Raw genomic sequence first — 26821 nt, 5'->3', positions numbered from 1 at the left:
TCAGATTCCTTTTCCAAATTTAACAGAACTTCTAATATTTGATTGTCAGAAATGTCCTCATTTTGAATCAGGAGGGATAGTATATAACTATCAGAAAATGTTTTCCAAATTAATTTAAAGTGCACAACCTACTTCAGTTTTTAAAATAACATCTTACCTTTCACAAAGAAGTTTAAGTTGTCAGTGAAAATGCTCTTGAAATGTACTTCAGGAAGTAGTAGTCAAAATGGCTGTGTTTCTCTCTCTTTCTTTATATATATTCAGGTACATAACCAATCAAATGTCATGAAATAATAGTAGATAATGAAAGTAACATTTTAATTGGTTGTCAATTCTAACACTTCATATGTGTTTTTGTCATGTAATTTACCTCAGGATATTTAGTCAGGCCTACAGCATAATTGTCTCAATGGAATTCCATCAAATTTGGGTAAATGGTAGGGACTGCTATGTAGTAGGGCCTATTCTATATTTGGTGTAAGTGTCTCCAGTGGTTTTTCTGTAAATTACTTTCCCACTTATTCTTATCCTCCATGTTTACTTCTCTTTTCCTTACTTTCCTACCACATTCAACTTCTTTCAGTGCCCCTGCTCATCCACACTCCCTCTCTTTACTTTTTTTTCTGCTTCACTTAGTCCCTTTCTGATACTCCTTCCTTTACTCTCTCTCTTCTTTCTCTCTGTCACCACCCATGTCTTACCCTTATTCACTTATATACACCCTCTTTCACTCCTCTTTACTTACACTCACTGCTATTTTCTTTCCCTCCGTCACTACTGTTTCTTTTCTCTGGTTCCATCACTACCTGTCATTCCCCACACTTAACTCTCCTTCCTTTTACTTTCATCACCCATTCACATTCTCCCAGAACCTCTGCTTTAGTTTTCTTCCTCTTTCTTCTCTTCTTGTGCTCCCTTATTCATTTTCCTTTTCTCAGTTACTTCCTCTTACACCTTTTCTCTGTTTTACTATCTCTTACATAGTCCCTCTGTGTTTCTTCCTCTATCTATCTCTCTTTCTCTTTACACCACTCTCTTTGTCCCCATTCCTCATGCTCACTCCTTCATTATTTGTTTTGTTTTCTTTTTTTTTAAGTGCGCTGACGGAACGGGCCCCGGTACGCGCACCGGGGCGCTCACCGGTACGCGCACCGGGAGCGCTCCAAAGTGAAATTTTTTTTAAAAATGAATATACTTTAAAAAAAATATATTATATTAATATACAATATAAGGTTCATTTTTAGAAAAACATACCTTTCTCAGCTATAGACATTTGCGAAAAAATAACCTTAGAAATTCACTAAAAAGTACATAGGTATGAAGCCCTATAAAAAGTTAAGAATTAGTAGTTAAAAAACCTATGAAATTCACAGAAAAAAAACAAAGGTTTCACACCAGTTATAGTTAGGAATTAGCAGTTAAAAAACCTATGAAATTCACTGAAAAAACCATAGGTTTCACACCAGTTATAGTTAGGAACTAGCATTTAAAAAAGTGATGTTATGAATGATGTCACTGACCATGTCATGAGTGATGTAATATGTGATGTCATCAGCAGTGCATTACACGCGCAAGTTATAGTGAGTCCAACTAACTATAACGTGGGAATTTCAATGGTTTTATGTCAGTAAAATTTCCAGGTAACTATAACTGGTGTGAAACCTATGGTTTTTTCAGTGAATATATATATATATAGTTTAAAATAGTAACCTAAACATGACCTAAATACTAAGTTTAATTTAAAATATATATATATATATATGCATAAATGCATATTTTAACAAATACAACAAATAAACGTACTTTTAAAAATGTAAAAACAAACACACGCACACATATGAATATAATTATATGGAAAATATAAATAAACTATTATTTTAATTCATGATATAATTTAAAAATCTTAAATAGCATAATATTAACAAAAATATGTGTAAACATTGTTAACTATACCAAAAAAGGGAATCCATTTAATTTAAAATGAGAATTAAACCACAGACATACTTTACAATGTAATTGAAAATAAGTTAAAAACAAAAAATATTGTAAATCATACATAATATTATTATTATAATTCAAGCATATATTTATATCAATTACGACATAAAATAAAGTATTACCAATTAAAATAAATATATATACATTTCCCACCACATTAAAATAAAAACATTTTTATACTAAATAAATATAAAAAGAATTACTCCCAACTAACACAACACAACAATAACAAAATATTTTACATCAATCAAAAATAAAATTTACTATTCTAACTACAATAAATATAAAATGTCATTAAATATAACATTAAAAAATAGTACAATATACTATTCCCACTACACTTAACACAACAATAAAATGTATAATTAACAACAAAAAACGATTCACAGTCAGTGCAGCAGTAGGGAAAGTTTTGGATTGAAGAGGGGTAAAATGTACTATTCCCACTTCAGTCAGAACAACAGTAGAGCAACAATTGGGAAAGTGTTGGATAGCGGAGGGGTAAAAATTACCATTCTCACTCCAGTGACTGCAATAGTAGGGAATGTGTTGGATAGGAGAGGGATTCAATTTACTGTTCCCACTCCAGTCAGTACAACAGTAGGAAAGTGTTGGATTGCCAAGGGGTAAACATTACTATTCGCACTCCAATGAGTGCAACAGTAGGGAAAGTGTTGGATAGCGGAAGGATAACATTTACTATTCCCAAGCCAGTCTGTACAGCAGTAGGGTAGGTGCTGGGTTGTGGATGGGTAAAAATGATTATTCCCTATCCAGTCAGTACAACCATAGGGAAAGTGCTGGATTGCGGAGGAGTAAAGTTTATTATTCCCACTCCAGTCAGTTCAAAATTAAAATCAAACAAAATATCATCAACAAAATAAACATTTTTTAAAACTGAAGAAATAAAAAGTAGATAATTATGTTGAAAACAATATTTGTAATACTAAAAATTTGAAAAAATATAAACCTAGTATAATGTTCAATACATATCACATACACCTAAAAATATTATATTAAATAACAAAATTAAAAAATTCATGCAAATAAATATTTTTATTTAGCAATTATTTATTAAAAATAACATGAATTACTATATACATTTAGGGGGTCATTAGGATGGCGGGTGGACTTTGTCCGCCTGCCATCCTATCGTGAAATGGGACCACCGGCCATAAGGGCGGGGGTCCCGTGGGGGCCATTAGGATGCACCCGCCACAGTGGCTGGCTCATCTTGCATTCCTGACATTGTGGCGGGCGGTGCATTCAGCACCGCCTGCCACAATGCCAGGAAGGCATCTCATGCACTTCCATGCACAACATGGCAGGCAACGCGCAGTGCCTGCCATGTTGTGCATGTAACTGCAGGGGGTACCATAGGTACTGCCCATGTGCACCCCCCAACCCCCAGAGTCCCTGGGGGCCTGCAACGGGCCCCCACAAGCAATTCCTGCATGCCTTTCTGTGGCAGCAATGCCGCCGCGGAAAGGCATGTTTCCGCCCCCATAGTCAGTGTAAAAATGTTGGCATAACATCAACACAATGGGAGGGAGAAATTGCATAAAGGAAACACAACCAAGTAATTATGAAAAACGATATTTCATTTAATAGGTATATAAATGTTCTTATTAAAAACAGTTAATAAAAAGCATGATTATCAATCAATTATACAAAAACCAAGATATACAGTTGTCATACAAAACATAAAAAATACATATAAAAAACTTCTATAACGGTGGCAATCAATGTTATTCGACGCGCGTTTCGGCGTTATGGAGAATGCCTTCCTCAGGAGCCACAAATAATATCTGAAAAACATAGTTAATTCTTAAATAATCAAACACATATATAACTATTTTATTCACAAGTTATATAATAAATCACATCAAAGTATAAAAACCAATACTGGCGATGAACAAAATAGCACCTGAATGACAATAACTCCCTACTTGTATAGCTGATGGAATGCAGCTAAACAAGGTACAAACTAACATGTCTATATAGACAAATATAGACATGTTAGTTTGTACCTTGTTTAGCAGCAGTATTTCTACAAATGTTATGACAAATAGTGCATGTAATACAGTGGTTGTATACCCAGAAAAGTCACCACTTAGCAAGACTCCAATCCCCCAACTCAGGGGTCTATTACGATGGCGGGGTGGACAAAGTCCGTGCTACAGCAACAGCTAAAGGGACTGCCCGCCATGGGTGCGGCAGTCCTGCCGTACCCATTAGGATACCCCCGCCAGACTGGCAGGCACATCTCGCATTTCTAACATTGCAGCGGGCGGTGCTGTCAGCAGCACCCTCCTCAATGTCAGAAATGTATGTTGTGCATTTGCAAGCACAACGTGACAGGCTCTGCGAGTTGCCTGCCACCTTGTGCATGCAAATGCAGGGGGATACAATAGGTACCCCCCATGTGCACTGCCAACACCCCACAAGCCCTGGGTGCCTGCAAAGGGCCCCCAATGCCAAAGACTGCATGCCTTTCCATGGCGGCAACGCGGCCATGGAAAGTCTGATTTCCGACTGAATCCTAATATGGATGGCGGTGTCTTGCAGATACCCCCACCATATTAAAGATGTTTTCTTCCCGGTCGACAAGTCGACTGGCGGAAAAGCGGCAGACGGTCTTTCTTTCCACCGTGGAACCCCCCAGCCATCCTAATATGGCTGGCGGTCTTTCTGATGTGGATGGCGGGCTGTTCGCCGGCAGTAGCCACCGACGGCCCGGCGGTCGCGAACAGCCTGCCATCCTAATGGGCCCCTCAGTGTTCACAGCAATGTGGGAGATACCCCTGGGATCTACTTAGAATCCAGAATTCTGTTGAGCTGTTTGTTCAGAGGAAATAAAGGTCAGTGTAAAGGTGTTGTCATCAGCCTTGGAGACTGTGCAAAAAAGTTTGCAGATTCTGAATGATATGGCTGAACCACAAAATAACAGTATTTACAGAGCTAATGTAACTTTTAGCCTTGGAGTGCATTGGCAGCTAATGCATGTGTATAGCTATAAGATATAGAACAACTAGCATGCATTAGGTTTCACCTATGTATTTAAAAATAAGTTGTTGTTAGTTGTAGCTTGCTGAGTAGTTGTGTAAAATAAGTTAAAGAAAGTCTGCTAAAGTGTTATGCCTTGTTTAATTACTCAAAGGCAATATATTGTGCTGTTAGTAGTGGTATAGTGAGGGTAAGTAATAGCGCAATTTTGAAAAATGAAAGAGGTAAATAATAGAATTCATTGATGTTATAACAATATTATTTGTTTAGAGGAGGAGTTCTAACACATTTTGGGCCCGGTGCCACAGTACCTGCTTCACCATTCAAATCATGCCCCTAGTGCCTGCAAGATAACTGCATTTGTGACTGCCTGTTTAGTTGTAAAATATCACAATATTTGTTGTTTAGAGGAGTTATGGCAACTTTTGGTCCTGGTGCCACTGCACTCTATTGCGTGTAAGGAAACTGCTCTTGTGAGTGCCTGTTTAGTAGAAAAACATTGCAATATTAGGGGGCAGATTTACAAGACACTGACGCATCTCTACAGATGCGTCCGTTTCCCTACATCAGCCTGCGATACCCATGCGCCACCGTGGAAGCGCTATATTTACAATACGGTGCACCATGGGGCAAGGATTAACAGATGATTCACAAATTCTGATGCATCTGTTGGTCCAAAAGTCATGCATTGCTTGAGTTGTGTCGAAAGCACAAAGCTACTCCAGCAATGCATGGTGAGGTCCATACTCATTATACTGCATCACTCCTTAGGCCTGCATCAAGCAGGTGTAAGGTTTTGACGCTGTGGCATCCTAGAAGTGGTGCAGTGAAATCTTGTAGATTTCACTGCATCACTTCTACAAGGGTTTTCTGCGTGGGAAAGCCTACCCTGCATACATTATACCTGACATAGGTATAATATGATGCAAGGTTTCACAACGTGACACATCTCCCTAGATGCTTCACGTTGTAAATTGGCCGCATTGTTTAAGCAGACACCGCACAAAATGCGATGCAGCACGCACTACGAAATTGTTTTATTAATTAAATTATTTACTTCCCTCCAATTATCCATATTCCGGTTTTAAGCACCCCCCACCCTGCCCCCCCCCCAGCCCCGCCTTCTGCCCCACTGGAACTCCTTCCACAGGCCGTGGCTGAATGTTAGGGGTTTTGAGGTGCTCTGACAAAATTTGGGCCCAGTGCCACTCCACCTGCTGCACCATTCAAATCATGACCCATTTGTCTGCAGGGTAACTGCACTTGTTACTTCCTGTTCAGTAGTGAAATATATGGCAATTTTAAGTGTTTAGTGGGGTGCCTAGATGCATTGGTCCTCGTTTCACTGCACCTGCTGCATCAGTGAAATCTTGAACCTGTTGTCTGCAAGGTAACTGCAATTGTGACTCTATGTTTGGTAGACAAATATATCAATATTATGTGTTTAGAGGAGTTATGACAACTTTTAGGCCCGTGCACGGCACCTACTGCATCATTCAAATCATGACCCTGCACACCCACATCAGACATATCTTAAACACAGTGTCATCTGCATATAGGAAACATTTTCAGTGATCACTGGGAGAATTCAGGGGGAGAGGCACAGCTTCTTATGAGGCTTCAGAAAGGAAGCAGATTTTCTGGCTTGCTCTTCTGACTTCCGCTGATAACTTAGTGCTCCTGACATTGGGGGAAGGATGTGGTGTTAAGGCCAGAGTTGCAGATTTTGGAACTGGGGAACAAGGGGCTTGTGCCCCCGGTGTGTCACTTTTTTTTTTTGTTTAAGAGATTTTTTATTGAATTTTTAACAAGAAACAGTACAATAGAATATAAGTACAAAATGAAAAACAGAAAATATAAAGTATATTCAAAGATTAAATGAGTACTTAAAAGAGACAAATGAATATTAAAATGAGGAAATAAGAGAAGAAAAGAAGAATATGTAAAAGAAAAGAGAAAGAAAGAGAGAAAGAGAAAAGAGGATAGGAAGAGGGAAGGGCAGAAAGGAAGGGAAAGGAGAGACTTAAAGATAACAGAAGAAGGTCAGCTAGGAATTAGAAGTAGAAGTCACTTTTAATATGGAAAAAAGAGACGCACCAGCGATGTGTGGGGTTTGTAAATAAGTCTCCAAGTTTATAGTCTCAGATTTTGCTAAAATTCTTGTGATTATGGGCAAATAACTTAGGGGCATATTTACAAGCCCCTATCACCATCCCTACGTCACTGATATCGACGGTGTGGCGGAGATAGGGGCCTTGCCTTATTTGCAAGGCAGCGTTAAGCCATTTAATGTGACTTAACGCTGTCTTGTAACGCTGCCTTTTAAATAAGGACCCCTTTCCCTTAGTGTGAAAGGGGTGGGCAATGGGTGTTGCGGTGGGCATTCCACCGCAACACCCATTGTTTTTGACACTGCCACCTATTCATAAGGGCATCATAAAAAGATGGAAGCTCCAAAATTAATACCAGGAAAAACCTGGTCTTAAGTTGGAGAAACGAGGAGAAATGCTTTATTTCTCCCGCAAGAAAGTGTCATTGGAGTGTCGCAGTTAAATCTATGAGATTTCATTGCGCCACTTCTAGGACACCACAGCGTCAAAACCTTTGCCTGCGTGGGTGATGAAGGCCCTTTCACATGGGGCTTGCCACAAGTGAAAGGACACATTGCTGGAGTTGCATCTGTTTTCAGACACATCCCAGTAATGTGCCACTTTTGGGCCAAAAAGATACGTTAGTAATACTGACGTGTCTGTCATTCCTTGTGACATGATGCATCATACAGTAAATATGAGGCATCATTGTTGTTGCAAGGAGGGCGCACTGAGAAGTGTTGCATCGCTGCTTTGTCGCAGCGATGCAACACTTCTCACAAATGAGGCCCTGAGTCTGTAATGAGATTGTGTTGCAACAATATACTTGCAAGACACAAATGAAGAAGAATGCAGCACACATACACATTCAGCAGTGTATGCATCTACACCTGGGTGGATGGCAGAATGGTAATGCGTAAAAGATCAGAAAATGGCCCCATGTTAAGTTGTTTTGAGTAACTTCCCTAATCCCTTTCACACATGGCTCATGTGTTGTATGTGGTAACCCTGTCACATCGAATGAGTTTACAAGAAGCTGAGAGTAGGCATGACTATAACCAATGCTGTTGTGTAATCAGGAGAAAGATGTTATTGTTATTGAACATGGATCATTGTATTGGCAAAGGTTGTATGTGTGAGGAAAGACTGTCCTGAAAAGGTGGGTCTTACTGTACTCACAGGCCCGGCCCGTGCAGGGCGTTAAACCGGGGCGGTGGTGTCAGGCGGGGGAGGGGCAGGGTGGGGGTTTTAAAATGCGGGATATGGACAATTACAGGTAAGAAACGAAAAAAATGAATAAAACGAATTTCATTGCCCGCGCTGCATCGCCAAATGTGATTTTTAAAAACCCCCCGCCTGACGTCACCGCCCCGGTATAATGCCCTGCACGGGCCGGGCCTGCTCATACATACAGAAGGACACTCTCAGTGACTTACATTCATCAACTATGTGGGAGTTCATATCCATGTAGCAAAGGTCAATATCGATCACTGATATTGACCTGCATTGACTAACGGTTTGGGTGGGATGTTGAGGCACACCTCTTGTACAGACTACACAGGTCCATACATCTGTAGTGATTTGTTGCAAGACTTGTTTCCAATGCTGAAGATTTTTTGCTACCGAGGGGTACACATCCTTTAAAATCTGTATGCCTTTTACTAGGATCTCACAACTGTGGTGACATTTCACGCTCCTCGGTAGCCACAAACCCAAAATCAATGGTCACTTGCTCGGAGCGCTATCCTCTACCTAACACGATTGTTTTAAGAGTCATGCATCGTCATCCTAGCTGGATGCAATCCATGAATATCTGCTCCCCTTATGCATTTGAGGAAGTGAACATGTGGGCGAACTCGTGAGTAGCCTACATTATCCACATCCGTGTTGACCTGTATTCTGTTGGCGTATGTTCCATGGTGGGAACATGCAGCCACCCAATGCAATTTTTCCTATTTGCTTTGGCCACACACCATGCATATCAAAGTGTGCCCCTGGAGGACTGAGAAAAGGTTGATCACATGTTCCAGAGACAGCCTCCTACCTTCAGAATGGAGCGCTGATTACAGAAATGTGTAGATTTTGGGAGTTTTTCTAAACGTTGGAGGAAAGGAATCGTGGCCATTGTATTACTTGGAACGCACATTGTCAGGTATACAATATCAGCTGTCCTTGAGAAAAAGTACCATAGAAAAGAAGACATTGTAATGTTTCCGTTTCTCAGTGCATTTTACACTGAGGTGACACAGAAGCATCATTTTGTTCGAGGCACTCGTACACAGAATGAAGCAACGACGCAGGACTTCAAAGTGAGTGTTTATGAGCCGGCCCAGCCTCCTCGGTGAGGCTTACAATGAGATCAAGAGACACGCATGAGATAAAACTTATCATCTAGCGATCTATGAAATATAGATGGGCACAGCATGGCATCTAGGAAGTCAATGATATGTAAAGGCTAGTGGATGCAGGCTGCGCTCTTTGAGAACGGCTAGATATGGTCCATCGATCGCGCACTTTATGATTGTATGACTCAAGCCACGTGGCATACAGAAAATCATTCCTTTTTGTTTTAAAAAAAAAACTGCAAACCCATATTTAGCAAATACTGCTGGTAAGTTCATCAAGGCTTGGAACTTTACAATACAGGCCATTTCATCGTCAAAATAATTCCTGTAACTGCTTACTGCAATTGAGCCAGCGTTTTCAAGGCTGCATTTTATTAATCAACATTGTTAACTACACACTTTTACAGACACAATTATGACGGCATGAAATTACAGTGTCTACTTTGCCCTAGTGTCATCATACAACAAATGCATGCACATCACACACCATAAACAAACACACACAAAGAGTCCTTTAGGAAAGCTTTTCTCAGCAGCTGGCTAAGGTGAGTCAGCTGGTTTTAGCCACTAGTCCACATGGCTGTTTATCACAGTTGGCATTAGCCTATGGCATTTCAATGATGGTGGTGGAACATGGGACCTTAATAAATATTTGGTTTACGATTCAGAATTTGCCTCTCTGCATACCAAGGGCCGTATTGTGGAAAGTGCCCTGAGGGCGCAACAGGCATGCGCGTCCGCTTTGCACAACCTCGGAGGACTTTGGTATTACAGAATGGGCTGCAGACCCTTGTAGGGCCCTTTCTGTAACACAGATAGCTCTGATGCACATATAGCGCCAGGGCTATCCCCCCAGGGTGTTCCCTCACTTGCATGGGGTGCGCCTCAAGCAAATGAGGGAATTCCTTTGCCTCGGCGCCTGTGTTGCATTATAGACATGGGAGTAGAGGCAAAGAAGCTCCCAGGAGGCATGCTCCTGGATCGGATTTTCAGAAGAGGAGGTGGAGGCGCCACCACCCTCACTCTGCTTTGTGCGGCCTGGCAGCTGACCAATACAGAGCCATCACCGAGACACTGCAGAGCCTCACAGCATTAGCCGCCCTCATCGTACACCAGCGGAGGCGATATTGACGCCACTAATGCTAGCCGGCTGCTAAGCCTTAGCTGCCTTCAGGTTTCCCCAGGGCCCCGGCCCCAGGCTCTTGCCCTGTCTTGCCAGGGGGTTCTCATGTGGCTGGATGTCTGTGGGGTTGAGGGGTAGGTGGGTTTGGGTGGGGGCAGCCTTGAGACACACGAGGGGGGCATGAATAGAATATTTGAAGAAGGCACAGGAGAGCTAGTTACATCTACCTGGCCCTCCACCTTGATCCCAATAGCATTGTCTACAGTCTTAAGAAGTCTCAATTGTTGCAATTTTCAGCATTATGTCCAGCATCATCATCATCACTAACGGTACTACCAGGTGCATCAGTGCACCAGGCAACCAGTATCATCAGCAATGACACTAACCTTGTCTCTTGGTTTGCTTAGGAGCCTGGCAGGACTACAGTCACTGAGTCGTCCTATTGATATTTGTTGGAACAGTTGGAGCAGGCAAAAAGGTACAAGGGGTGCTTGGTGAGTGACTGGAGGGAGCACAAACAGGGGAGCAGCAGTTTAGTAACTGCTTTTTTTGCGGTTAAGCTCTGTGACTGTGGAGGCAGCCTGGCTATGTTCTGGTGCAGCTTGTGGTCCAGGTGAGTTCCCCCCATTTTTCCCCTTGATCCTTCTGTCCTTACATCCCTATTTTGCAGGTGTGGTTCCGGTGGTCTCTAATAAAAGAGAGAGGGACCCAATACCAAAGGGATAGGGTACCAACAACAGACTTTATGTTAAATTGAAATTTCCCTTTGGGCACAATAATGTAAAAACAACAACAAATACAGACGGAATCAACATCAATCATACAGACATTAAGACTTTGAGCAATGCATTAGAAAACAAATATATGTTAAAACAAATGGGTTCAATATGCACAGTTTATTAATACTTTAAAAAATAATTAAAAACTGCTTTTTTGCGGTTAAGCTCTGTGACTGTGGAGGCAGCCCGGCTATGTTCTGGTGCAGCTTGTGGTCCAGGTGAGTTCCCCCCATTTTTCCCCTTGATCCTTCTGTCCTTTCATCCCTATTTTGCAGGTGTGGTTCCGGTGGTGCCTGTGACTCTGAGACTGCACCCTAGATCCATTGCAAATGCTTACCTCTAGAGCTGCCAGGAGAGCTGCTGAACCACATAGAACTGAGTGGTTTTGCCACCTTTAGTTTGGATTCAAGGCCCCTCCAGAGCTCGAACTTCAAGCTCTTCCTTGTGAGGGAAAACGATGTACCTGGGGAGTAATGGATTCTGGACCAATAAGCCAAATAAGAAAATCATTTTTCTGGTGTCCAGACCAAAAATTGCTTTAAATCCCTTTCAATACAACCCAGGGCCGGGAAAAAAACGAAGGAGGCCCCATTAGAAGCAGCATGGATTCTCCCTGTATCCCCTGTGGCGAGTGTTTTACCCCCTGTTCACTCATTACCTGAGCCTACTATCGAGCACTCTCTATCTTTTTCGAAAAAGGATGGGAGCAAGCACTCTTTATCCTTTTTTCACACCCTGCTGCCTCTTAGAGCATCAACCACGGAAAAGAATCATCTGTGGGAGATTGCTTACTTGAACTCCTTAAAAATGGCAGCAAGGCTGAGTGTTGGAACCACTTTACAGCACGCAACTCAGCAGATGGCATGCAAACCTCCTGCGAGTATAGCTGGGTCTTGGAACAAGATGTATCGTTTTGTTTGTTTCAAACGTTGGATTCTACATCAAAAGCACTTGAGTTGCAATCGAATGAAATCGACATACAAGTCTCTCTGCTGGAGTCTCGGGCACAATACACTGCTTTTATTGAATCACGTTTTGAAAACTTGCAGTTGACAGTAAAAGAAATGCTTGGAGGTTCTAATAGAGCTCTCTCTACTGATAAACAGAGACCGACTCCAAATTGCACATGCAGTCCTATCATGAAAAATTTCGAGAATTCCCTGCTTTTGCATCTTCTGTGGTCGAATAAGTTAAATCTGTTAAAGCGTTTTTTCTCCCCTCCACAGTGGACACCCATGATAGGCTGCCTCATTTCTCAGAAACTTCAGGATCAGCACAACACAACCCTCACCAACAGACTTTAATTGACCCGAGGCTCCAACTAAACTTCATGTGATAGCAGAATTACATAAAAGTCAGCACCAGGAGGAAAATAATGGGTGTGATTTACTCAACTCTAATAAGCCTGCATCTAATAAAAGAACCTCATCAGTTATTGAAATTTCTAGTACCAAATATCCTGTATCAAAATCTCCCAAGAAAGCATCCATTTCCTCGAGGAGTAAACGGAAAAAATTAAATAAGAAAACAAAACAAAAGGAAAGCCCAAAATGAAGAAGTTCTGAAACTTAGAGAAACTACTGCAAATTTTTCCCCAATTTTACACAAACTAAACCAGCTTCCGGTGATAACGAAGAGCAGGAAATTACACTCGTCTCAAGGGCCTAAAAGGAGGCACTCACTAAACAGTCCCTTGGACAATCACAAGACATGAATCACTCTATCGATTTTAAGATGGCTCCTCCAGATCACGAATGGTCAATTTCCCATCAACTTGAAAGTTTGAATCTCCCTATTTCTACTCGTACCAACTTATGACCACCTTAGCAAGTCACGCTAAAGGAGGGACCAGGCTCTGGAATTCACCAGATGTTAAGAATGGATAGTATAGAACCAACTGTTGGGAACCATCAGAAGTCGCCAGTAAACAGACACACACCAACTGAGAAACAGTCTGACTGTCATCTCAGCATGAATATACCACAAATATTCTCACTCAGTGGTTTGTCTCAGGCTCCTGAAAATGGTTCACAAACATCGATGCTTCGGAAAGTCAAGCTTCTATTCCACACAACTCTCCAGGGGGCATATTATTAAGGGATTTATCTCTGCTTTTTTGGCTTTAAAAGCCAAGAAAGCGGAGATAAAATTATCTCCCCATCAGCAACAGGGTGCTAATACGCAAATTTGCATGTTAGCACCCTTTTTCTCTACGCTTCCCCTTGCATCTCTAATGAGAAGCAAAGGGGGCGTTCCAGAGAAAAATAATAGGAGAAATGTTGTTAAGCAACATTTCCCCTATTATCAAGGATATCGCTAACCCTGTTAGTGATAAAAAAAGCAGCGCTAATCACGGTTAGTGCTGCTTTTTATACACCTGGTATTTTCCTGACTTAGCCATGATATCCTATGGAAGGTGTATATCATGGCTAAGTTTGTGAGCCCCTATCATCAAGCTAACGCCAAACTTCGAGAGATTATCGTTGGTTTTCCAGCGATAATCTCCCATTTGGCATTTAGCGCGAGGATTTTTATCGCTTCTGAGATAAGCGTTGCTAATAGCACGCTATCTCAGTGATAAAAATCCACGCTACCCATCGATAATTATCCTAGTGCTAAGGGCGCTTTAGCGATAATTATCGCTGGGGCTTGATAATATGGCCCCAGATTTCTTACAAATGCCAAGACCGTATTTTAACCTCAAATCCCTGGGAAGTAGCGGCTTCCTAAACAGACACAACTTCTTGGGACTTTTAACCACAAAGGAAGATCTGAGTCATCTCTCCTCCACAGGCATCAAGGCGGTCGAATTTAAATCAGGGAACCTCTATGAGGAGACATTTGTAACCTTGTCTTCAGCTGTAATTGCAGAATTGGTTCTCTCAAAACAGAGTTGTTTTTGAATGGGGAATACTAATATCATACTTGTCGGAGAAGAAGAACCCCATTATGCTATTAGCTGAGATCCATGAATGAAAGTCTGTGGAGAAGGATAATCATTGGGCTAAGCAGAACTTGAGGAAAATCACTACTTTGCTGTAAAGTGCATTAGGTGCTTGAGAGACAAACATGCCTACCCCTATAGATTCTGTACCAATCTCACTAAATAGTTCACAAGGCCACCACTGTTGGTTTGCCAACACTCTAATTTCCCAAACCGCAGATTGGAACTGGTTATCAGCTATTCTTAACTAAAACATTTTTTTCAGATAAACTCATTGGATAAACCATTCGACACAGCAATTTCCTTTTGAACATACATTGCAAAACATAGCCTGTTCTAAAGGACACCACGATCCATGTCCAATATTTCATGGAACATATCATAAATCAAAAGACTCCATTCAAACCCAGAACTCGAGTCGTATTTGAATAGTTTCTCTGTGGATTGTCTCCAAGAGACATGGAAAATGAAGGACCAGCTACTGGAAGGGTACGTGGAATTATTTGAACCAGCAGGATAAGCCAATAAAAACGGGCTCAGTAAGGGTAGCCTTTCAATCTACGTGTCTCTCGGCAAGTCTTTCAGCTTGATTTGCTTGGAGTCAAATTCACCACTCATACTAAGCTTAATCATATCCAATTGGAATTTTGGAAACAGAACTGGTCCAATTATAATCTTAAATGTCTACATCAATCCAGGCTCTAGGCAAAAGCAGCAAAATATAAAAACGATTGAAAATGTCCTCCTGTTACTGGAAAGCATGTATAGTGGTATCCCATGAAAACTCAAGGCGATTTTAATCTCAATTGGTCAAATCACCTTAGAAGAAGTGGTAACTTAAGAAGAACAGCCATGCATTAGGACATACCCTTACAAAACTCCAAATACACTTGCATTAATAAAGCAAACCATAACCTCCTCTGCACTTTAGAGGCCCTAAACATTGGGCACTTAACAGGCGTTGCCACTGTGATGTCCCAATTACTGCCACAAGAAAATCTCAGAAGAATGAGTCTGTCTTGGACTATACTTTTGCTACTCTATCCCTTTTCAAAAGAATTGTGTGTTTCAACCTTAGTTTCAACCTTAACGCAAGATGTGAGAGTGATCATCTACCTCAGATCATCAGGATCATGAACTCTAGTGAAGTAGCACATTCATATGATGTTATTGGCACACAGAAAGCAGGCTACCATTGGCAAAGGGTCAGGTGGAACACCCCCGCATTGGCGTGTTACGAGGCATAGAAGCAGACTAGTACAACATTAAACTGTGACCTCGAAGATCCAATTGGGGCATGGCAAAAGACTCAATCTATTAAACGGCTCCTGCATATGTGTCACCCAAGGAAAAACAGAAAATGGTACTCAAAATAATTAAAGTGCCAAAGTCAAACATGGCAACACAAATTAAGGCCATTAACACCCATCATGATCCCACATTTCAGTGTGAAAAATTCTGTGAGCTACGTAAAGCATGGAAAAAAGCAATCTGGCTAGCAAAAAGAACCCAAACTGAACGGTATTGGATTTACATTGTGCAAGCTTGCAAAAGCAATAATGGTAAATCTCTTTGGTGTTTCATCAACCAACTAGACTAAGATCAAACTGCCACTACAGGGAACAATGTCACTGAAGAAACATGGGTGAGGCATATTGACTTTATTAAAAAAAAAAGAGAGGACCTACATCCTCTTACTTCACACAAGGACTGCCACACAACTGCCTTATCGTTCTCTCTATTTGGAATCAAATAAAAGTTGAGAAATGAAGAAGGAACAGCACACCCGGCCAAAACAGCCTTCCCGCAGCTACCTGTAAACAAGACTGTGATTTTTGGTATGCATGTTTTCATTCCTTATTAAATTTTCATTTAACTGAGAAGGTTGTTCCAGAATCTTGGTGCGGCTCAATTTTCAAACCTATATCCAAGAAAGTGCAGTATGGCTCCTCCAACAGGAATTGCATGATTGCCGTTTTGGGGGCGTAGATTTAAAAATCCCTGCCAACTTACTAGTGGCAGCGTTGGAAGACTGGGTTGAAAGAAAAAATGAATTGCTTTCAATCAAACTCTTTTCAGAGCTAAATCTAGACCCACTGATAAATTAGTCACACTCTCAATTATTCCTGAGAAATATGTAATCAATAGAAAATAGCTTGTATGTACCTGCTTTGTGGATTTCTCCAAAGCCTTCTATCATGTCAACAGTAAACTCCTATGGAGAAAGCTGACCGGTTGGAATATCCCAGCAAAACTATTGTATGCCATCCAACATTTATATTCAAATAATTGGGCAATGGACAAACTCAGTTCTAATAATGGCTTCTCTACCAAAAAAGTCAAGAAGGGCCCGAAACAAGGGTGCGTTCTGGCACCACTGCTTTTCAATTTCTTCATATGAGACCTAAGTGAATACTTTGACACAGCTAAATCCCAAACACCAAGGCTGGGACATCAACAGTTGACCTCATTACAGTATGCTGATAATGTCGTTTTGAGGACCTTGGCTGGCATTGGGCTTCAGAGACTTTTAAACAATCTCCACGCTTATTTTGCCAAAAACAAAATAGTGGTGAATCTCACAAAAACTCAGATCATGGTGTTTAGAAGGAAGGTCAGGAAGTAAGGTAGCTGTCTCCTGGGTGGTCTGCTAGTCTCAAGAGTCACTTGCTATAAATTCCTCAGCATCTGGCAGCAGGAACACCTTTCTTTTCATTTGCATCTAAACTCATTAAAGCCAAAGACCGCCTCTTAATTGTAGCGTTTCAATCCATACACCGCAAATGGCAAAGCCCAACCTTTGTGCCTCTTCTAGCCGCGATAAAGGCCACACTTATTTCAACAATCAGCGTTGGCACAGTGACTTTGGCGCCTTTTTTTTAATCTGCACAAAGTAAAGAATTTTGCATTCTTTTTCACCTACCGCAAAACGCCCCCCGGCCCAATTGCGACTGAAAATTGGTTTGCTAAACCAAGTGTTAGTACAACACGGTTCTTTACTTAAGTACATATCACCATTAATGTTGTCTGATCAGGCAACACTGAGTTCCAAGCTCTGGAAAGTAATTCAAATTGCCATACCAAAAACAGCAAACAGCTGGAAACGGCCTTTTGATCGGGCCTTGAAAGTCCTTGAGGCAAATGAACTATGGGAATCAACACTCCTGCATGCTCTCTTTAAAAGTCTCTAAATGAGCATATACATAAGATCTGATAGCATAGGGGCAAGAGAGACTTTAAATAAAGAAGCCATACGTTGACAGTCACTGACTCTTATAAACAACCCCGCCCGCAAACACACTTAACTGTTTTAATTATATTCTTTTTTAAAAGCAAGTCGATCAATGTGAGTTTTGGCATGTGCTAAACTACTGATTCCCTAACAAAAGGGTCAAGGAAACATCGGTGTTCCACATGCAAGCTTTTTTATCTACACATAGCAAGATTGACTCACAACATATTAATTTGCCCCAAGCTGTTAACTGAACATAAAACTTTGTTGCACGACCTTTTTAATCAGAATGGTATCAGAACCTGCCATCAGGCCTTATTCTTTTGTCTAAAGGGTGAATGTCCCCAAGTGGTTGCAGCTTCCATGAAACTTATCATAAAAGCTGACAGGCTGCTGTCAGATAAAGGATTAGAAGTAGAAGTGTGAAGGAAGAACAAACAGTAGCTTCACACTGACGCCATTCAATGTTTTCAATTACACTGTCGCAGTTTTTAGAACCAACTGGAAAAATTGGATACATCATTGTCAGATGAAATGTTAATTGCAGATGTTGCAGTATGAGTGGGGATGAGCACATGTTTTTAGATTGATATCTTTTTCTTCTATTTTTAACAAAGTGCATCTTGTCACACCAGCACTTTATATTCGGTTTTATGGTAGAGAATGTGAAATAAGATTGTATAGGGCGTGACTGCTGTCCAGAAACTAGTTTACCCTTTCTTTTATTCTATCCTTGTACTTTTAGCACACTTTGCGCTGTCACATTTGCACTATATATCTGGTTTTATGGAAGAGGTATTGCAAGAAAAAATGGGCTACAATGTGAACAAGATGGGTGCAACACTTAAAACATTTACACTGAAAACACCACACAAAAGGATACCACACCTGATTAAGAAAACAGAACTTAATTTAGGGAACAACAAAAGACCAAATCAAAAAAAATCCAATAAGTAGAACTTGAGATATGAATATTTAAAGAACTAGGTGAAAATAGCACATAAAAGCACAAAGCGCCAACTGTGGTTATCTGATTGTGCCAGACTGTGAGGCTTTCATGAGTTCAGGCCTTCCAGAATGTTTTCTATTTTCCCCTGTTAATTTAAATATGTGTTCACAGTAACGTTTTCCTATGTTTTTTTCTCTTTTCTGAAATCTTCTTCAAATACGTATACTGTTCCCTTTTGTCTTTTTTCAGTCTCAACTTTGGCTATGCCATTTTCTTTCTAAAGTCAACTTCTTCTTTCTTCCATGCATCCTTTGAAACATCTTCATTCGTATTCTTACTACGTGCAATGTGTGCTCTTCTCTCTTCCAACATCATTATAAATGTCTTCTAGAATGTAACTTGGAAGGTAAAGGCCTCAAATAAAGCCAACCAGTCTCTCTTTCTTTTGCTTATGGGTGTAAGTTCATGCTTTTATTTAAAGGTAATTTTGAAAGATTCATGTCCTACATACATACATATTGTAGTGAGGTCATGGGAATAACTGCAGACATTGCTAAGTTAGCATTAGTTAGTATACGCTTGGCAGCCATTTTGCCGCTTTTGCACACTTTACTACATAGCTTCATTCTCATGATTAGACTGCTGATGTATTTTTGCAGGAGAACTGTCTGCCTTTCACACATTTAGCTGCACACTGTGCTCCTTGTCTGCACAGCGTGTTCTAGATCGTAAAACAATGTATGCTGTTGGTTTACTCTGGTCAGTCCCACGCCCATAGACACAACATAGAACACATCTGCACTACTGAAAGTTGGGTGCTTTTAATATGGCTTTGCATGCATGAAAAGGCACTTGGATAGATTCATTCCAATGAAGAAGAGCTGTGCTTGTCCTGAGATGTAATTCCTTGCATCTAAACTTTGGGGTATGGGGTCCCACTGACAAAGCCTAGAGGTCTTCTCTATTTATAATAAACTAGCTTATAGCACGGGGAGGGTGGTAAGGCGCTGTAGCCCTGTTTCCACTATCATTATAATTTGATTTTCCCTTTTGTGCTTTATGGAATTATAACCATGCTGATTATACTGTGTACATCTGGATGGTCCTCTTTGCCATTTTTCTATTTATATCAATTGGATGTGTGACATTCTTTTTCCTTCTCATAAATGGTCACTACATACCTGAATGCTCTGCTGTGAAACTGGTCGATGGGACTTTGGCCTCAAATTTGTCTTCTCACATTATGAAAAGGGACCTGACTTTTGTCAACATCTCCACCTGGCCAGTTGTGGATGGCATAGTTTGGGATGCAGTGGAGTTCTAAATTCATGGCCCGACAGATATAATTAATGTACCAAATGTACTTCGTGTTTCCATGGGTGATGTAGTGAAACACAATATACGGTCTGATGATTGGGATGTACATGCCATACAATCTTTGTTTTCAGATTTAAAGTATTATGCTGCATTTGATGCTGAAGATTTTTATTTGAATACTGCAAATTATGCAGATTTGTTTTGCTACCAGCATTATGGCCATCATTACCTGCATAAAGCTTATACATTTAGAAATGTTTTTAATTGCACACAATGGGAACATTGCCCTGCTCCATTGGAAGGTAGCTCAAAAACGCTCTTGAAAAAAATTACACATTTTACAGATTTTGATAAATCCACACCGGAATCATTTTATTTTATATGAAATGTTTCATCCTTTCCTAAAGTGATGCTCACCCACACCAAATTAGTGTATTCCCAATCCTTTCTTAATGAGTTGTCCGTGGGCGGCTATGATCTGTGGAAGGCCACAGTAGATCTTAAATCTGTTTGGGTTTCTAGATCCCAGCAGGTGAGGGGCACTGAAGCTTTATATTGCGCGTGCCTCCTCCCGACTCAAATTTTTCAATGATTCGGTCTATCAGAATACTTGTTTTGAATTGGCTACTTCGAAGCAAATGAATGCCCCCGCCATTCCTGCTCTGGATAGATATCTGAACTGGACCAATCATACTGATTATTTAATTTATAACTTGTAGTCCTCGTTTCAAAATGTTACTTTTAATATTTCTGCTTTTAGACCCCACAGGTTTGTTGGTTTGGTAGACCAGCTCGAATGCTTGCCAACTCTGTTTCCATGACAAGGCCCCTGGCTATACATGGATAGGCCTGATCCTTGATTTTCTAACTCCCATTTGGTAACCACCTACTCTGTTGGAAAATTATGTAAAAAATAGTTAAAACACTCAACACTGTCGTCAGAAAAACAACATTTGTCGTTATTACCAGGTGACATTGATTTGACAGATTTTATAAAGGGGCCTGCTGGTGCTAGATCGAAACAATTTATTTACGCAACCTATAATGAAATATGGAGCTGTCTCAAATCGAGGCTGCTTCCTGTTTAAGGGCAATAGACAAGGCTAATTTAGAAAAAGTCCTTGCTGTCGTTGATAATAGTATTAACACCCTTTCTTCCTGCATTTACACGTTGGACAGTATTGTTTTATCTGTTGTTGATATTGTACAAGATGATGTGTCTGTTTTGTATCATGGACAGAATCAATTGCGTTCAGTAATGCAGTTTGCATGGACATTACAAACTCTTAAGATAGGGAAAGTTCCTTGAGATTATTTGAACGTGTCACCTTTATTTTTGTCTTTTAACTTAACAGACATATAGCGATTTATGTCCATGAAAGATGCTAAATACACTCTTTTATATATTGAAACATTAGAAGTTTTGCCTTTTTCTGTTGCCGAAATTGTAGCTGCTGTCTGGCTCATCCATGAGTTAATAACCTTACCATTTCCTTTGTTTAAATTTAGCTCCTGCATGAAGCATTACCTCCTAGGCCGCTATGAACCCTTAGGCAGTGCTTTCCTTCATGAGGTGTGGTCATTACCATTCGCTTACAGATGCTTGCGGATGACAAAGAAGTTTACCTAACTGCGGAATCATGCGATTCAACCTAGGTCATTCTCTGGTTTGCAAAAATATAGAGTTGCACAGAGCCTGTAACCTTACGTCCCCGAATCTTGCATGCATTCTGAAAGGCATTCCAGTGCCAAATATTATATTTATTTTATTTATTTATTTTAGAAGTTTTATATAGCACTAGCTGGACCCGAGGGTATCAGAGCGCTTCACAGCATGAACCATTATGTGCAAATATACAATACAAATAGTATGGTAGAATGTAAGGATTCGAGCTGGGTATAGATCAGACAAAGGAGCGAGCGAGCAGAGGAGCAAGTATGGTGACGATCAGTCAGAAAGAGCATCCAAGAGGTTTCTTTGTTCAGACAGGACTGGTGACCAAGAAGTTTTCTAGATCTGAGTCAGTGTCAGCAGTCCAAAAACTATAGTAAGATGGAGAGCCGTCTACGGTGCTTCCTTGTCTCTTATTGTTTAGCTCAAGAGCGGTCTAGGAAGAAGACTTTGAGCAGGTTCTTTAATTTAGGGAATGAGGGAATCGTTCTGATGTGGGGGGGATGGAGTTCCTGATTTTTGGGGCGTTTCCAGCGAAAGATTTAGCTGCAGTTTTTAGATTGCGAGTTTGCAATGGGATGAAAAGTAGAGTGTTGGAGCTCCCGAGGTTCCGTGACTGGCCTGCCCTATTGAGTTTGGCGGACAAGTATTCCGGTTTGCCTGTGTGCTGGGCTTTATGCGTGAGGCAGGTTGTTCTAAAGCTGGTTCATAATTCCATTGGTAGCCATTTAAGTTCCTTGAGTGCAGGAGAGATGTAGTCGAATTTCTTAGTTCCTGTGACCATTCTCGCTGCAGCATTGAAGGTTGTTCTCAGGGGGGCTAGGTGAAATTTTGCTGTCCCGGTCAGGGCTGCGATCCCATAGTCAATTCTGGAGAGCACCAGTGCTTGAGTGGCTTGTTGGAGATCTTTCGGGGGAAGGAAGGGTTTTATTTTGTACAGTATTTTCAGGTTGAGAAATGCGCTTTTGGCAGATCTTGCAATGTGTTTTTTCATGTCCAGTTTTGGGTCAAGGGTGATACCTAGTGATTTTACTGAGTCTGCCGGGGTGAGGGTACCATTGAGGGCATCAATGGCTTTGAGCCATTCTTCAATTTGGGGGGTTTCGTCTCTGCTGGAGATGAAGTATTTCTGTTTTCTCTTGATTAAGTTTTAGGTAGTTGATAATGAGCCATTGATGAACCTCTTTGAGCGTGACGTTTAGTCTCTGAATGTCGTAAATGGCAGTGATTTCCAGATATAGCTGCATATCATCCACATATAAGTGGAAAGGGATGTTAGAATACCTGAGTAGTGTGGTAAGGGGTTCCATGTAAATGTTGAAAAGCTGTGGGGAGGGCACTGACCCTTGTGGAACACCTCAATTGACGGGGTAGAGGTCGGACACACAGTTTTAAATTATTTTTCTTTGTGAGCGGTTGTGTACCAACTTTCACTCTGCTAGAAAACTGTAGTTATCTGCTTTTGAATAATGAGGAATGCTGCGGTATGCTTACCGGCATCCCTTACATTGTGACAGTCTCGCAACGTGTGGTTTGCTGTAAAAATGTACTGTTTCCGCCCCACACAGGAGACTCAATAACTTGGTCTGACCTTCAGGGCAGACTTTGATAAGTTGAGCAGAATTAGAGCATTGTTATCCTGAAAAGAAGTTTCTCTCACATCTGCACATGAAACATTCATCCTTCATGTGCCCAATACCGGATCAGAGGTGCAAGCCCTTCTTAATACTGACCTCCCACTGCATTTTGGTGCTTTAATTCATACCATTTTCAATGCCTCTCATACTATCAGCTTGGCCCATTTTTTTCAAGTTGTACGCTCTGGCCTTGTGACTTCTTTCTGAACTATATTTGGTTTGATACCAGCATTTATTCATCCTATTTTTCCCAGCGTCTTCGGTGGGTTGCCACTATTACTTGCCTGCTGATTTGCCTGCTGTGTAATGGCTGCTTTTCCTGTGGCCCTACACAGTCTAGACCGGCTGCAGATGCTTCGTAGCCATATGCTTGACTGCTATGATTCTCTGCCCCTGGCCACGCTCAATGTGGCTTCTGAATTGTCCTTTCGTTTTGCATGCTACACATGCGTGCAACCTGTCTTCATCTGCCTGCAATGTTCATTTGAATGGGCATTGGACCTTAGCCTCTCCAATACAGTGTCTCCTGCACAGGATTTGGATCCGCTGATGAGTCCCTTAGTGTACCATGAGCAAGAGTGTTCCGGTGTTGGGATTATGGCCTGCGCAGCTGCGCTTGGAGTTTCCGCACAGTGGGATATCTGTGCAGCGACACAGGATTTCCTACAACAAAGTTACATTGATATCACGCAAATTGTCCTCTGATGGTACTGGAGGCACCACTTATTGAGGAACATGTTTGTTCTTTCACTTTGCTTGAGTGGATAGCGTCTCTTTTTTCTGACGATAGCAATGACTTCCTCTTGGAGGTTGTTGCAACTTACTGCTCATACACTTTGATGGATTAACCTGGCTGGCCCTGATCATCAACAGGATTCTTTTGTTTCTTTTCTCTCTTCCCTCTATTGTTGATAATTTGTATATGTCAACATTGTTGAAAGACAAAAGATTTTTTTTTCTCCTTCCCAAAATTGTTATGCTGGATTTCAAATTAATTTTCTCTACCGGAATCACAAAACACTTAAAGATCGATACTCTAACTTCTTGCTCACACTTCTTGAACTCTGTGTTCTCCATAAACCTCTGTCCTATGGCCTAACCTGGGGAGGGTGTAGTGAGGTCATGGGATTAACTGCAGACATTGCTAAGTTAGCATTAGTTAGTATATGCTTGGCAGCATTTTTGCCGCTTTTGCAAGTGTTACTACATGGCTTCATTCTCGTGGATAGACTGCTGATGCATTTTCGCAGGAGAACTGTCTGCCTTTCACACATTTAGCTGTACACTGTGCTCCTCATCTGCACATCATGTTCAAGGTCGAAAAACAATGTATAGTGTTGATTCACTCTGGTCAGTCCCACGCACATAGACACAATGTAGAACACAGCTGCACTACTGAAAGTCGCATGCTTTTAATATGGCATTGCATGCATGAAAAGGCACTTGGAGAGCATGGGGAGGGTAGTAGTGCACTGCATTTCTGTTTCCACTATGATTATAATATGATTTCCCATTTTGTGCTTTATGGAATTGTAACCATGCTGATAATATTGTTCTTATGCATTTTGCTGCTAGTATTGGCTTGAGTACTGCATTGTAGAGCATGTTAGTTAAAATAAACATTTTAAACTAAATGTGTCTCTGTTTACTCACGTTGTGGACAAGTATGAGTGTTTGAATGAAAGAGTGTTCTTTCTCCCGCGATTCCTGAGAGGGCCAGAGTGACATGTTCTAGGATGTCTAATCATTAGAAACTTTGCTGTAGTACGGAGAATGAATGAGACAATATAGCTAGTCGGATTGGGGTTCTGGGCAACAAGGTGGATTTTCTGGTATACCACTACACACCGAGGTCCTGGTTTCCCTCCCCATAGTTCTGTGTATGTGTAGAATCATTGCAACAATATGGCAAAGGAATGTGTTGGTATGTTACCTCATCCTCAGCTGAGGAAGGTAAGTGTGAACACACAAAACAATTCTTAACATTCATAGCAGGTGTATAACCTTGCACTAACCTAGAATAAACATTGGTTGAATATTCTTCTTTTTAGTAATCTACAAATGAGCTTTCAACTCATCCTCATCTACATTATGTGAAAATGTCATGTTAGGGGATGAACCTTTAGATTTTTCTTTCTTAGGTGTAAAATATATAACCAATGATAATGCTTTGGCTAGCAATACCATTGCTAAAAAGGTAATTACTACAATGATTGTGCACCTAGTTTGGGTTAGAACATATGTTGTTCATCTTAAGTCACATCTCTTTCAAATGATACGTATAGCAGCAAGGAATTGTCTTTAGTTTTTATTTCCCAAGGATGTTCTTCTTCTCCTTTTACTTCACAATTCAGTTAGGTTCTTGCAATTGCTTTTATAGCAGTCTTTGTATAGTCTTCCTTAATCTTACTCAGTGTTCTTCTACAATGTTATCTCTATTCTTCTACTAACGTCTTAAGCCTAGGTGATCTTCTTAATTCTTCTTAGCAACCATGTCAGTCTTTGCTTTTAATTAATTTCCACAATTTGTTCAATAAGTTGTCAACAACTGGATTTTCTTTTCAATCTTTAAATTCTGTCTCATGAAGGTTCGGGAGGCTTTTTGTTCTAGTCAAGCAAATCAGAAATTAAGACATTCAGCACCTGGCTCACATTATAAGTCAATTCAGGTGCAAAATACCTTCAACTCTTGTTCTTTTAGATTCCTTGGCATTTGATCGATTTTAGCGTCACTTACACCACTTGACTCTGTTTATTTTATGATTTTGGTGGTAGTGATCCAATGGACATACTTGTTCTTAGCTTCTTTCTTTCATAGACTCTTAGCCATTCAGCATTGAGAGTGCTTTCTGGTCTCGATAGAGTGCTGGTGCCTTTACCAAGATATTTCTCTTGCCCTGGAAGTATGTCAACTAAATCTTTTGCTGCAATATTTATTTCTCCTTCATCCACCTGAACTCCAGTGCCACTCTGATTATCTTCACCTGTCTGCAATTCTTCACCCTTTCTTCCTTGCTACTGTGCTAAGTGTGATCCTGCATGTTGCTAGTGTTCATGCTTCTGGCTCATTGAACACTATTTCCTCACATTGATCTTTAATTCTCTAGGTATGCGGGATGTGCACCCGATTTGACACTCTGGGATACTTGATAGCAGTATTTGTGATTAAAACCACCTGTTAGGGACCTTTCCACCTTACCCTAGAGAGGATTTTCTCATGTGCTTCTTTATGAGTGCCCAGTCCCCTGGGTTCAAATCATTCCACTGTTTTCCATGCAGATTTGCAGTGACAGCTTCAACCTGTCGAGAAACAAAATGCACCACATCAGCCAATCCCTTGTAGTAGTCAAGTTCCATGTCATTTGTTATGTTCACAAGTGCATTTGCAGGCAGGCTCAATGCTCTTCCCATCAAAACTTCATGTGGTGATAAAACCATAATTCTGTCAGGTTTTTTCGAAGACTCATCAATACAAAAGGGAAACCACTGGGCCATTTCAGTGGGGTGTGTGCACATACTTATGTCAATCAAGGCTTTTTACTCCTGTTCAACTCCTCTACTGTTCCAGAAGCTTGCGGTCAATATCTACAATAGCTACAATGCAACTTCTGTTCAATTTGTAATGCTGCACACAACATCTTGAGGATCTTATTGCTAAATTGAGTTCCTCGATCTGACTCAATCTGAGAAATCGGCATTCTCTGAAGTGCAAATTAGCTACAGTAAGAC

Source organism: Lissotriton vulgaris, chromosome 3_1 (genome assembly GCF_964263255.1).
Source record: "Lissotriton vulgaris chromosome 3_1, aLisVul1.2, whole genome shotgun sequence".
Classification (NCBI taxonomy): Eukaryota; Metazoa; Chordata; class Amphibia; order Caudata; family Salamandridae; genus Lissotriton; species Lissotriton vulgaris.
The sequence above is the reverse complement of the archived record's forward strand: the minus strand, read 5'-3'. Positions refer to the sequence as shown.